Here is a 14080-nt window from a genome sequence, read left to right on the forward strand (position 1 = left end):
GTATGTGGTCTCAAAGATTTATCTTGATTACAAGTTTAGATCCAAAGTATGATAGTTAAACCTTTTTCACAAACTCTGTAATGCTTCTTCTTCTTTTGTGTTTTTTAATCACAAATTCGCCACAGATGTAACAAAAACTGTCAGCAGAGTTTTTACAATCACGATTACACATTGTACTGAGCACATGTACAGGAAACGGGAAAGTGAGGTTAGGTTGACAGTAAACAACACACCATCTGCTAACACAAAAATAGAATTGACCTTTTTTGCCAGCAGATGTTTTTCAGCAGTGCTATCAATGTCATCTACATTCATTACACCTCCTTTTTAAATTGTTTTAACTCTATAAAAGCTGTTAAATTCTTTAAAAATCGCTTAATTTAATAAATTTAACTGTAAAATGTGAAGAAATGGTGGGTGATACATTATTTTAAGTATCATATTTGGATTACCCACCCTAAAAAAACGTAAGAATAGGTATTTTCAGCAAAAATGTTTTTCCATCATTGGCCTGTGTTATTTGCAGATGATGCTGTCATTTACTGTCGTGTTAAGTCATCAGATGACCAAAATGAATTGCAAAATGATTTAGATAGGATATCTGGGTGGTGCAGAAAGTGGCACTGACCCTGGATAAAGAAAAGTACACGAGTACTAAAAGAAATCTGCTAAATTTCGATTATGTGATAAGTCACACAAATCTGAAGGCTGTAAAGTCAACTAAATACTTGGGATTACAATTACAAATAATCTAAATTGGAACGATCACATAGATAACGTTGTGGGTAGAGCAAATCAAAGACTGCGATTCATTGGCAGAACACTTATAAGGTGCAACAGATCTACTGAAGAGACTGCTTACACCACACTTGTCCACCCTATACTGGAGTATAGCTGTGTGGTGTGGGATCCGCATCAGGTGGGACTGACGGATGACATTGAAAAAGTTCAAAGAAGGGTGGCTCATTTTTTTTTTGCATTATCACAAAATAGGGGAGATAGTGCCACAGACATGATAACGTGAGTTGCAGTGGCAATGATTAAAACAAAGGTGTTTTTCGTTAACAACAGGATATTCTCATGAAATTTCAACCACCAGTTTTCTCTTCCAATTGGAAAAACATTATGTTGGCACCCACCTACATAGGGAGAAATGATCTTCATGAAAAAAATACGAGAAATTAGGGCTTGCACAGAAAAATTTAACTGTTCATTTAAATACGAGAAATTAGGGCTTGCACAGAAAAATTTAACAGTTCATTTTCCCCGCGCACTGTTCAAGAGTGGAACGGTAGAGAGACAGCTTGAAGGTGGTTCATTGAGTGCTCTGCCAGGCACTTAATTGTGAATAGCAGAGTAATCACATAGATGTAGAATAAAGTAAATTAGATAAAGGAAGAAATGCCTTAGGGTCTGAGCTTGGGAATAATCTGCCCAGTACATAAGAAAGGTGATAGGGCAATGCTGTGGTCTTATTCTCTTAGGTATAACGTATAAAAGCAAAACGAGGATATTGGAATGTAGTCGAATAAAGTCGGGTGATGCTGAAATTAGATTAGGAAATGAGACAGTTAAAGTAGTAAAGGAGTTTTGCTATTTGGGGAGCAAAATAGCTGATGATGGTCGAAGTAGAGAGGATATAAAATGTAGACTGGCAATGGCAAGGAAAGTGTTTTGAGGAAGAGAAATTTGTTAACATCGAGCATAGATTTAAGTGTCAGGAAGTCGTTTCTGAAAGTATTTGTTTGGAGTGTAGCCATGTATGGAAGTGAAACGTGGACGATAAATAGTTTAGACAAAAAGAGGATAGAAGCTTTCGAAACGTGGTGCTACAGAAGAATGCTGAAGGTCAGATGGGTAGAGCACATAACTAATGAGGAGGTATTGAACAGAATTGGGGAGAAGAGAAATTTGTGGCACAACTTGACTAGAAGAAGGGATCGACTGGGAGGACATATTCTGAGGCATCAAGGGATCACCAATTTAGTACTGGGGGGCATAGAGGGAGACCAAGAGATGAGTACACTAAACAGATTCAGCAGGATGTAGGTTGCAGTAGGTACTGGGAGATGAAGAAGCTTGCACAGGATAAGAGTAGCTTGGAGAGCTGCATCAAACCAGTCTCTGGACTGAAGACCACCACCACAACAACAACAACAACAACAGTAAGATTTCAGCCTCTCGACTAGTATACTTGGTGGAAATGACACTAGGGGATCATCGGGCTGGATTTAGGAGAAATAAGTCCACAGTGGACCAGATATTTTTATTGAGACAAGTGATAGAGAAATGTTACAAATATGACAAGCAACTGCATTTGATTTTAAACAAGCATACAATAGCCTAGACAGGAATAAGATTCTCCAAAGTATGAAAGATTTTAGATTGCTGCTAAAATTAGTGAGTCTGATGGAAATGATAGTGAGAGCAACAATTTGGAAGGTCAAAATAGAGCAAGAGTTGTCACGAGATTTCCATGTAGGAAGGGAGCTGTGGCAGGAAGATGTGGCCTCAGCACTAATATTTAACTAAGCACTAGAGAAGGTAATCAAATCCAGGGGCAGTAATATTTAATTGTCAGGTCCAGATGGTTGCATACACTTATGATGCAGCATGGAAGTTAGGAAAGGAATTGATAAAGCGAAAAAAACAAAGTCTATGATGAAAGGATATGTTGGTGGGGATAGAGAAGAGACTTCAGTAAAAATAAATGGGAAAGAGTACCAACGAGAGGAAAAATTTAAATATGTAGGTTCGATAATTACAGAAGATAAACAGTACAGTAGCAGAAATTCAAGAAAGGACAGCATGTTGGAAACCAATGTTGTTATTCCTTGCAGAATATATTCAAGTCCAGAAACATTAGTGGGAATACAAAAACCAAATGACTATATTAAGACCTATAGGCTGGGTGATGACTACAAAGGAAGAAGGTGGTTATTGTCATGGGAAAGGAAGGTTTTGAGAAAAATATTTGGGGCAGTGAGAGGGGAAGAAAGACGGAAAGTAAGGGTAAAAATCAGTACTACAGACACTTTTTGGACATATTAATAATATAATTAAAATCAAGCAAGAAAGAAAGAAAGAATAAGATGGGCTGGTCATGTACGGAGAATGCCAGAAACTCAAAATATTAAGGAAGTATTTATAAGAAAGTCCCAGGGGAGAAGGAGAAGAGGAAGATGCAGGGAAAGGTGTCTTGAAGATGTGGAGGAGGATTTGAAAGGAATGGACAGAGAAGAATGGGGGCAGGTGACAAAGAAGGCAAATGTTCTATGAGGACGGTAGTGCCAAGCAGTAAGTACCTTTTGTGATGACTGACATCTGTATGTCTCTTGTGACAAACTACACAATTGTTTGGGCTATATTTGGTTTGTTATTTGGACTCTTGCTTGGATTTGGATTGTGGTAGATTTTCTTCTCATGAATTGTCTGTTTCCAGGTTTATGATGCCACAATTATATCATGTGCTTATACTGAGTTTCATATGGAAATAAATGCTGAATGCTGATGCAAAAGATTTCCCCACCAGTATCTGTGCCTTTGAACTGTTGCATTGATAAAAGAATGCCTGAAGCATTATGAGTCCAAGCCATTCATATAAATCAATGTAAATCTCATTATCATTTCCTCTTTGCAATACCAATTTACAAACTACATTTCCTTCACACCAGTCACTGTTTTCAGTATTTATTTAACACAGTGATTGTTGAATGCATAGTGATGGATGTTTCACTGCTAAGCCTGGTTAGTCCACAGAGTCAGGTGTGAGGCTCCACCGTGGCCACCTGTGGGCACATGGCATCAGGTATAAGGCACTTCTGTGGCTGCTGGTGACTTCATGGCGGTCAATATGTTAATTTCTACTTCTCCTGTGCTCACATCAATCTTTTTGTGTGTATTAAGATCTGATTGTATTTTCTGCCACCCTAACTTATATTTTGCATGCTTCTCTGTAGGTAACTGTCTAAACAGGTTTGAAGCAAAGCCACAGCTGTTTCCTTTCTATAGCCTCTCTAGCTGAAATTGTTTTTTCCTTAATGACTTTGATGAGATCCTTCATTTTTTGCCTTTTTTTTCTCATTTCCCAGCTCATTATTAATACAACTGTGGAGCAATGTTACTTACGAGGACATTTCGACTGTAACAGGATGCTGTAAAAAAATAGAAGAGAACTGACTTTTGCAGCATCACATTTCAATTGTTTTTACATAAACCATAATGCTTGCCATACATATTTACTGAATTATCAAACTCTTGCCCATGTATATTCTCAATATTTAATTCAAATTCTGGTAAGAGTATATTCAGAAGCTAGCTACCTACTGTCTGAAACTTGATAAAAACCAAGAAAAAATTCTTAAACTGAGACTTCAGAATTTTCAATACTTGCAGCTGCGAATACAGACACGCGACCGCTCAGTCCAATTGTTGTCTGGCAAGCAAATAAGGGACACAGGAAAATTTTCTGCCTTTAACAGATTCTTTGATTTATGATCAGTTATTAACATAGACATAATTTAATTTTGGAAATGTCTTACACGATGAGACGTGTCTTTCACGGCAGCCTGGGACCTCTTGCCTCTGATATGCTGTGAAATAATGAGGTCAAATCTACTAATATTCCTGTCATTTACTTCATCTAATTTACAACTGCTACTTATGAGAATTGTTATCTGTGAGTCAAAAGGAAGCTCAGAAGATGGGAAAGAATGCATACTGCCAGAGAACGAGGTGCTGGGCAAGACTACACAACCTTTGTAGCTGCAGCAGGGATCTCTCACTTATTGCGGGTCAGCAGGCCAGCTATGTTCCACACTGGACAACCCCAAGCTCTGTTTAAAGGAGTATAAAATAGTGAGACCCTATGGAAGATGCAAGGCTGGTTTCAGGTTGCATGGGGTCAATAGCAGTGGTGACCGTGGGTGGCCTATTAGCAATATGCACTCACAGCATATCTATAGTTGTTACTGCAGAATACTTCCATGGTAATTTAGAACAGCCGACAGACCCCTGAATGAAATTTTCAGTTATTTATGAGAAATCTGCATGCATTATTCTGTTAGCTGTCAGAAAAGCAGAAACAGTAATTTGTGGATAGTTCACTACAGACTTCTTAAAAGGACAGACAGGAAAAATGAACTGGAATCATTATCTGAGTGTTTCAATCTTGTGTACAGCAAGCTGGCGATTGATAACATGTTTATAGACAGTGTTCAGTCTGAAACAATTCAGTGGGTAACCAACTGTTAATGGACACTCTGATCATGATGCACAATTAATGGAACTAAACACTATAGCACTTTACAGTCCTTAGGCGGCTCATACAAAGCAGTGAGGCTTATTAATGAGAATAGTGTACAATGTTTTAAGAGTGAGTTAAAAGTGGTGACATGAGGTGAGGTATATATAGAAAGATATGCCAATGTCAAATGTAGTTTACTCCACAGTAAATTTGTATTGTAGTTTCAAGTTTATTGAGAACATCCATTAACAAAAAACTGAACTTGATTATTCAAGGGAAAATGAAGAGAGAAATATACACAAAGGCCAGAATAAGTAAAGATCTGACATTACTTGAATATTACAAAAAAATACAGTAATATTTTAAGGAAAGTCATTAAAATGTCAAGAAGTCTGTACATCCTGATAGAAATTGATAATGCATGTAATAAGATTAAAACTATATGGGATGTTGTCAAATGGGAGACAGGACAGCCAGCCAATGTAGACGATATCATAACAATTAAACTAAAGGACAGTATTGTGATTCATAATTCTCAAATTGCAGGTACTTTTAACAGTAGCTTTCTAAATGTGGCACAAAAAAGGATTAAATGGTTCATTTGAAGAAGCAAGAGAATACAGTCATTAAAAATCAAACAATGGAAACGCCATGTTGGAATATCAACAATATAAGAGAAATAGGTTGCTACTTACCATAAAGATGGCATGTTATGTTGCAGACACTTACATAAAAGCTTTTGTCCACTGCCTTCATCAGAAAAAGGAAGAGAAATACACACCATTCATTCACACAAGCAAGCACACCTCACGCACTCTCCAGAATGTCATGTCATTCAGATCCAAGCTGCTGGAGCTGGCAGTCGAGTATACTTGCTTGTGTGAATGAATGATGAATGATTCTTTCTTTTTTTCTGGTGACGGCTGAAAGCTTATGTGTGTCTTAATTGTATGAACTTGCAGTATGCTCCAGGTGAAAAATGGGTCCCCAACTTGTTTTATAATAGAAATAAATGGTTGTAGGTTCGTCATGTTGTATTGGGAAATACCTTTTTTTTATTTCTCCAAGGTGACTAGTTTTGGACAACTGCGCCTATTTGCAAACCATCAGTATCATAAGTGTCACAGTCCAGGTGATAGCCTATGTACAAAAACTGCCCCTGCAGTGACACAACTGCAACTTATGCTGGAGCTAAGGCCATTTATTCCTTTTAATTGTGTGTCTGCAATTTAAAGTGTAATCTTTAGGGTAAGTAGCAATCCATCTTTTCCTACATTGTTAATTATTAAAAATGTCATTCTACAAAACTTTAAGCAATTAGAAGTATTGCCACCATTCTTCAGTAAAATTAACAGAATTGGAAAAACCCTAAAAAACAAAAGCTCGTACATAAGTGATGGAATTTCAAATAGAATTATGAAAAAGCTTCTAAGTTAAATAGTAATGTCCTTACTGATCAGGGACCAATGACCGTAGCAGTCTGGTCCCTTTAATCCCCCAAACCAACCAACCTTACTGATCTATCATTGGTATAGAGAATTCTTCCACATGGATTAAAATAAGTAACACATTTTTTAAAAAATATTTGAAAAGTAAAATATTTAAGAGTAGGTTCACATTTAAGTGGAAACAATTTGCTCAGCATATCACTGTTTGGATTCCAGAAGGGTTGATGACTGAGAATGCCATTTAGACATCTTCTCATCAAATATTACAAGCCGTAAGTAATAAAATATCACCAGTTCAATGTTTTTGTGGTCCTTCCATAGCATTTAATTGTGTGAATCATACTACGCTCTTAGAAAAACTCAAGTTTTATGGAATCGACTACCTTACACACAACTGTTTTGAATTGCTGGTAAGCTGATAGCCCCAAAAAACACCTGGCATGGTTAAGACAAAAATATGATGTTAACACCCATCATGAATACATATCCTGTAAACTGACTCAGTCCATGATAAAAGAATCATTCAAATGATCTATGGAACATACAACTAACATATTATTTTACTGACAGAAAATACAGGGTGTATAAAAAAGAATCATCTGATTTGGCACGTCTATGTTTCTGAAACTACTAAACATCTACAATGAATTTTGTTTTTTGATGAACGGGGAACTCAAAAAGTTTTTTTTTTTCCCAAAGCTTTTAATAGGTGTTAAATATGCCCCCCCCCCCCTCCCACTCCCACTTGAGGTACGTGGATACATGGCATACATCAAAGCGGTATTCAACTTGTCCCGAGCATGTCTTGAGTTACTGCTGCTGTTACGTGATTATTTATTGTTGTTGTCAACAGAGACACATAAACAGTGTTTTATAAACCCCCACTAGAAATAATCACATGCAGTCAGGTCGGGTGAACTTTGAGGTCGGTAATGTAAGGCTCAATCACTTGGTCCAGTGTAAATGATGCATCAGTCAGTAAGCCTTTGATTTAAAAATTCCTGCACTTCTGGATGACAGTGTGGCGGTGCCCTACGTAAAACTCAAGAGATTGCTCTTTCCAACACTATGTTGTTATGAAAAGAAAAGTTGCTACTCACCATACAGCGGAGATGCTGAGTCAAAGATAGGCACAACAAAAAGACATCAAAATACAAGCTTTCCGTCATCAAGGTCACTGTCAAAAATAGATGACAGACACACACTCATGAACACAACTGCAAAAGCAGCTTATATTGTGACAGTCTTTTCGATGTGCCTATCTGCGACTCAGCATCTCCACTATATGGTGAGTAGCAACTTTCCTTTTCATAACATTGTTACATTCCTTCCTGGATTTTCCGTTGTCTGATTTTCAACAGTATAATAGTTATGATTTTTTTAAAATCAGAAGATTTTTTTTTGATACACCCTGTATTTAAAGGTAACATCTAATAATACTGTAAGTAACTGTTTTTGATGCTATCTGATGCTATGCATTTAAGTCATGTGACTTAGTGCTCTCATAAAGAATTTGCTTTACCCCACATGCAATACCATTTTCTGCTGCCATTCTCCAGATCCCTTCCTGAATTCAATGTTTACATTATAAAGACACATGCTGGACATGCTTCTACATGTTGTTGTTGTTGTGGTCTTCAGCCCTGAGACTGGTTTGATGCAGCTCTCCATGCCACTCTATCCTGTGCAAGCTTTTTCATCTCCCAGTACCTACTGCAACCTACATCCTTCTGAATCTGCTTAGTGTATTCATCTCTTGGTCTCCCTCTATGATTTTTACCCTCCACGCTGCCCTCCAATACTAAATTGGTGATCCCTTGATGCCTCAGAACATGTCCTACCAACCAATCCCTTCTTCTGGTCAAGTTGTGCCACAAACTTCTCTTCTCCCCAATCCTATTCAATACTTCCTCATTAGTTATGTGATCTACCCATCTAATCTTCAGCATTCTTCTGTAGCACCACATTTCGAAAGCTTCTATTCTCTTCTTGTCCAAACTATTTATCGTCCATGTTTCACTTCCATACATGGCTACACTCCATACGAATACTTTCAGAAATGACTTCCTGACACTTAAATCAATACTGGATGTTAACAAATTTCTCTTCTTCAGAAACGCTTTCCTTGCCATTGCCAGCCTACATTTTATATCCTCTCTACTTCGACCATCATCAGTTATTTTGCTCCCCAAATAGCAAAACTCCTTTACTACTTTAAGTGCCTCATTTCCTAATCTAATTCCCTCAGCATCACCCGACTTAATTAGACTACATTCCATTATCCTTGTTTTGCTTTTGTTGATGTTCATCTTATATCCTCCTTTCAAGACACTGTCCATTCCATTCAACTGCTCTTCCAAGTCCTTTGCTGTCTCTGACAGAATTACAATGTCATCGGCGAACCTCAAAGTTTTTATTTCTTCTCCATGAATTTTAATACCTACCCCGAATTTATCTTTTGTTTCCTTTACTGCTTGCTCAATATACAGATTGAACAACATCGGGGAGAGGCTACAACCTTGTCTTACTCCCTTCCCAACCACTGCTTCCCTTTCATGTCCCTCGACTCTTATAACTGCCATCTGGTTTCTGTACAAATTGTAAATAGCCTTTCGCTCCCTGTGTTTTACCCCTGCCACCTTCAGAATTTGAAAGAGAGTATTCCAGTCAACATTGTCAAAAGCTTTCTCTAAGTCTACAAATGCTAGAAACGTAGGTTTGCCTTTCCTTAATCTTTCTTCTAAGATAAGTCGTAAGGTCAGTATTGCCTCACGTGTTCCAGTGTTTCTACGGAATCCAAACTGATCTTCCCCGAGGTTGGCTTCTACTAGTTTTTCCATTCGTCTGTAAAGAATTCGTGTTAGCATTTTGCAGCTGTGACTTATTAAGCTGATAGTTCGGTAATTTTCACATCTGTCAACACCTGCTTTCTTTGGGATTGGAATTATTATATTCTTCTTGAAGTCTGAGGGTATTTCGCCTGTTTCATACATCTTGCTCACCAGATGGTAGAGTTTTGTCAGGACTGGCTCTCCCACGGCCGTCAGTAGTTCCAATGGAATATTGTCTACTCCGGGGGCCTTGTTTCGACTCAGGTCTTTCAGTGCTCTGTCAAACTCTTCACGCAGTATCGTATCTCCCATTTCATCTTCATCTACATCCTCTTCCATTTCCATAATATTGTCCTCAAGTACATCGCCCTTGTATAGACCCTCTATATACTCCTTCCACCTTTCTGCTTTCCCTTCTTTGCTTAGAACTGGGTTTCCATCTGAGCTCTTGATATTCATACCAGTCGTTCTCTTATCTCCAAAGGTCTCTTTAATTTTCCTATAGGCGGTATCTATCTTACCCCTAGTGAGATAGGCCTCTACATCCTTACATTTGTCCTCTAGCCATCCCTGCTTAGCCATTTTGCACTTCCTGTCGATCTCATTTTTGATACGTTTGTACTCCTTTTTGCCTGTTTCACTTACTGCATTTTTATATTTTCTCCTTTCATCAATTAAATTCAATATTTCTTCTGTTACCCAAGGGTTTCTACTAGCCCTCTTCTTTTTACCTATTTGATCCTCTGCTGCCTTCACTATTTCATCCCTCAAAGCTACCCATTCTTCTTCTACTGTATTTATTTCCCCCATTCCTGTCAATTGCTCCCTTATGCTCTCCCTGAATCTCTGTACAACCTCTGGTTCTTTCAGTTTATCCAGGTCCCATCTCCTTAAATTCCCACCTTTTTGCAGTTTCTTCAGTTTTAATCTACAGGTCATAACCAATAGATTGTGGTCAGAGTCCACATCTGCCCCTGGAAATGTCTTACAATTTAAAACCTGGTTCCTAAATCTCTGTCTTACCATTATATAATCTATCTGATACCTTTTAGTATCTCCAGGGTTCTTCCATGTATACAACCTTCTTTCATGATTTTTAAACCAAGTGTTAGTTATGATTATGTTGTGCTCTGTGCAAAATTCTACAAGGCGGCTTCCTCTTTCATTTCTGTCCCCCAATCCATATTCACCTACTATGTTTCCTTCTCTCCCTTTTCCTACACTCGAATTCCAGTCACCCATGACTATTAAATTTTCGTCTCCCTTCACAATCTGAATAATTTCTTTTATTTCATCATACATTTCTTCAATTTCTTCGTCATCTGCAGAGCTAGTTGGCATATAAACTTGTACTACTGTAGTAGGTGTGGGCTTCGTATCTATCTTGGCCACAATAATGCGTTCACTATGCTGTTTGTAGTAGCTTACCCGCTTTCCTATTTTCCTATTCATTATTAAACCTACTCCTGCGTTCCCCCTATTTGATTTTGTGTTTATAACCCTGTAGTCACCTGACCAGAAGTCTTGTTCCTCCTGCCACCGAACTTCACTAATTCCCACTATATCTAACTTCAACCTATCCATTTCCCTTTTTAAATTTTCTAACCTACCTGCCCGATTAAGGGATCTGACATTCCACGCTCCGATCTGTAGAACGCCAGTTTTCTTTCTCCTGATAACGACATCCTCTTGAGTAGTCCCCGCCCGGAGATCCGAATGGGGGACTATTTTACCTCCGGAATATTTTACCCAAGAGGACGCCATCATCATGTAATCATACAGTAAAGCTGCATGCCCTCGGGAAAAATTACGGCTGTAGTTTCCCCTTGCTTTCAGCCGTTCGCAGTACCAGCACAGCAAGGCCGTTTTGGTTATTGTTACAAGGCCAGATCAGTCAATCATCCAGACTGTTGCCCTTGCAACTACTGAAAAGGCTGCTGCCCCTCTTCAGGAACCACATGTTTGTCTGGCCTCTCAACAGATACCCCTCCGTTGTGGTTGCACCTACGGTACGGCTATCTGTATCGCTGAGGCACGCAAGCCTCCCCACCAACGGCAAGGTCCATGGTTCATGGGGGGGGTGCTTCTACATGGGTTGGACAAAATATGGAAGCACCAAGAACATAACACATTACCATGTCTAAAACGATTGGCATTCAAAACAGCTTCCAGTCATCTTGGAATGTATAAATACAGAACCCGCATGGTTATTAAGGGAATCTTGCACCATTCCTCCTGCAAAATGGGTCAAGTTCAGGTATTGGTGATGAAGGTGAATAAGCGATAGGACATACAACTCTCCCGGGTAGACCACAAAGGCTCAATAATATTGAGATCTGGTGACTATAGTGGCCAGGGGAAATGCAACAATTCATACTTGTGCTCAGAAAGCCAGTCATGGACAATGAGTTGTGTGAACAGGGATCCTGTCAACTTGAAAGTCAGCATTACCATTGGCGAACAGACATTGTACCACGGGATAGACATGATCAGCCAAAATGGTCACATAATCCTTGGCAGTAATGTGATCTTGCAGAGTAATCATGGAATACCATTTTATGGCTACCCAAATCATCATTGAACTCCCAAGTTTCACTCTTGAGACATAAGCTTGGCCAGAAGTTTGAAACGGTGTGAAAGAAGGCTCATCTGACCCAGTGGCTAGTTAGTTAGTTGGTTGTGTGTTCCATTGATCAATCGCACGGTATATTACAATACAGAGTTAAGGATTAATATTTATATTATTTACCCAATTCCCTTAAATGGCCCAAAATGCATAGACTATATTTATTTATTTATTCCTATTCAAGAATTCATCTATGGTATAGAAGGAGTTGTCAAGGAGATATGATTTCAATTTATTTATTGAAGCTCTTACTGCTGTCTGTCGGACATTTTATTTCATCAAGTAACTTGTTGAAAATTTTTATAGAAGCATGTTTCACCCTTTTCTGTGCCAAAGATAGGTTGAGCAAAGGATAGTGTAAGTCTTTCTTTTTTCTGGTATTATAATCATGAATGTCATTGTTGTTTTTAAACTGGTCCATGTTGCTGAGAACAAATTTCATTAGTGAGTAGATGTATTGTGAGGCTACTGTAAGAATTCCCAATCTTTTAAAAAGATGCCTACAAGATGTGTGACTATGAACCCCACACATTATTCTAACCACTTTCTTTTGAGCAGTGAATACCTTTTTGTCTAAATGTTGAGTTACCCCAAAATATTATTCCCTATGACATCAGAGAGTGAAAGTATGCAAAGTATGTTAGCTTACTGATTTCTATATCCTCACAATTGGCAATTATTCTGATCACAAAAGTTGATGAACCTAGTTGCTTTAGGAGAGCCAAAATGTGAATTTTCCAATTAAGATTCTCATGTATATGTACACCCAAAAACTTAGTATGCTCTACCCTGACTAGTGACTTCTGTTGATGTGTTATATTTATTGAAGGGACTGTACTTTTTGCAACAGAAAATTGGATGTACTGTATTTTTTCAAAGTTTAGAGCAAGCCCATTTGCAGAAAACCAATTAATGACTTTTCCAAAGACCTTATTTGTACCATTTTCAATTGGACTTTCTTTTACTGGGTTAATAATGATGCCTGTATCATCAGCAAACAGTGTCAGTTCAGCTTCCTGTTTCAGATAGGAAGGGAGGTCGTTCACACATATCAAGAACAGAAGGGGAGCCATGATTGAACCCTGTGGAGCACCTAATGTAATTTCACCCCAGTTAGATGACGTGGCAAACTTATTTAAATGACTTGACCCATATAAGGAAATTTTTTGCTTCCTGTTCTGTAGGTATGACTTAAACCACTCATATGCTATTCCATTTATACCATAGAATTGTAATTTCCATAACATAATGTCATGGTTCATACAATCAAATGCTTTGGCCAAGTCACAGAAAATTGTTATTGGTGACATTTTGCTATTTAAAGACTCTATTATGTGAACAGTGAAATTGTATATTGCTGTCTCAGTGGAACAGCATTTCTGAAATCCCAACTGTGATTCACTAAGTATCCCATTACTGTTGAGATGGCTAACCACTCTTGAGTACATTACTTTGTCAAAGATTTTTGAGAATGCTGTAAGCAAGGATACTGGCCGATAATTATTGACATCTTGTGGTGTCCCCCTTTTTACGGAGAGGCCTGACAATGGCATATTTTAACCTGTCTGGGAAAATACCTTGAGTTAGTGATGCATTACATATGTGACTCAGAACATCAGCTGTAATTGCTCCACACTGTTTTAATACCTTATTAGAGATGTCATCTACTCGAACAGAACATTTATTTTTCAGAGATGTCATAATTTTACTTATTTCACAAGAGGTTTTTAGGTGAAACTTAATCTGACTAAATTGCTCCATGATGCAGGTTTTATGGCTTTGGCACCATACTTTCCTGTTAAGGGCTTTTGCATCACTGATGAGTAGTTTTACAATTCCAGCTCACCCTGTGATTTCCAGCTTGTGGAACTCCCATCATGTTTTGGTGCTGACAGGGTTTGCAAGTGCAACATTTAATTTTGCAGTGACT

The sequence above is a fragment of the Schistocerca serialis genome, chromosome 6, assembly GCF_023864345.2.
Source record: "Schistocerca serialis cubense isolate TAMUIC-IGC-003099 chromosome 6, iqSchSeri2.2, whole genome shotgun sequence".
NCBI classification, from domain to species: domain Eukaryota; kingdom Metazoa; phylum Arthropoda; class Insecta; order Orthoptera; family Acrididae; genus Schistocerca; species Schistocerca serialis.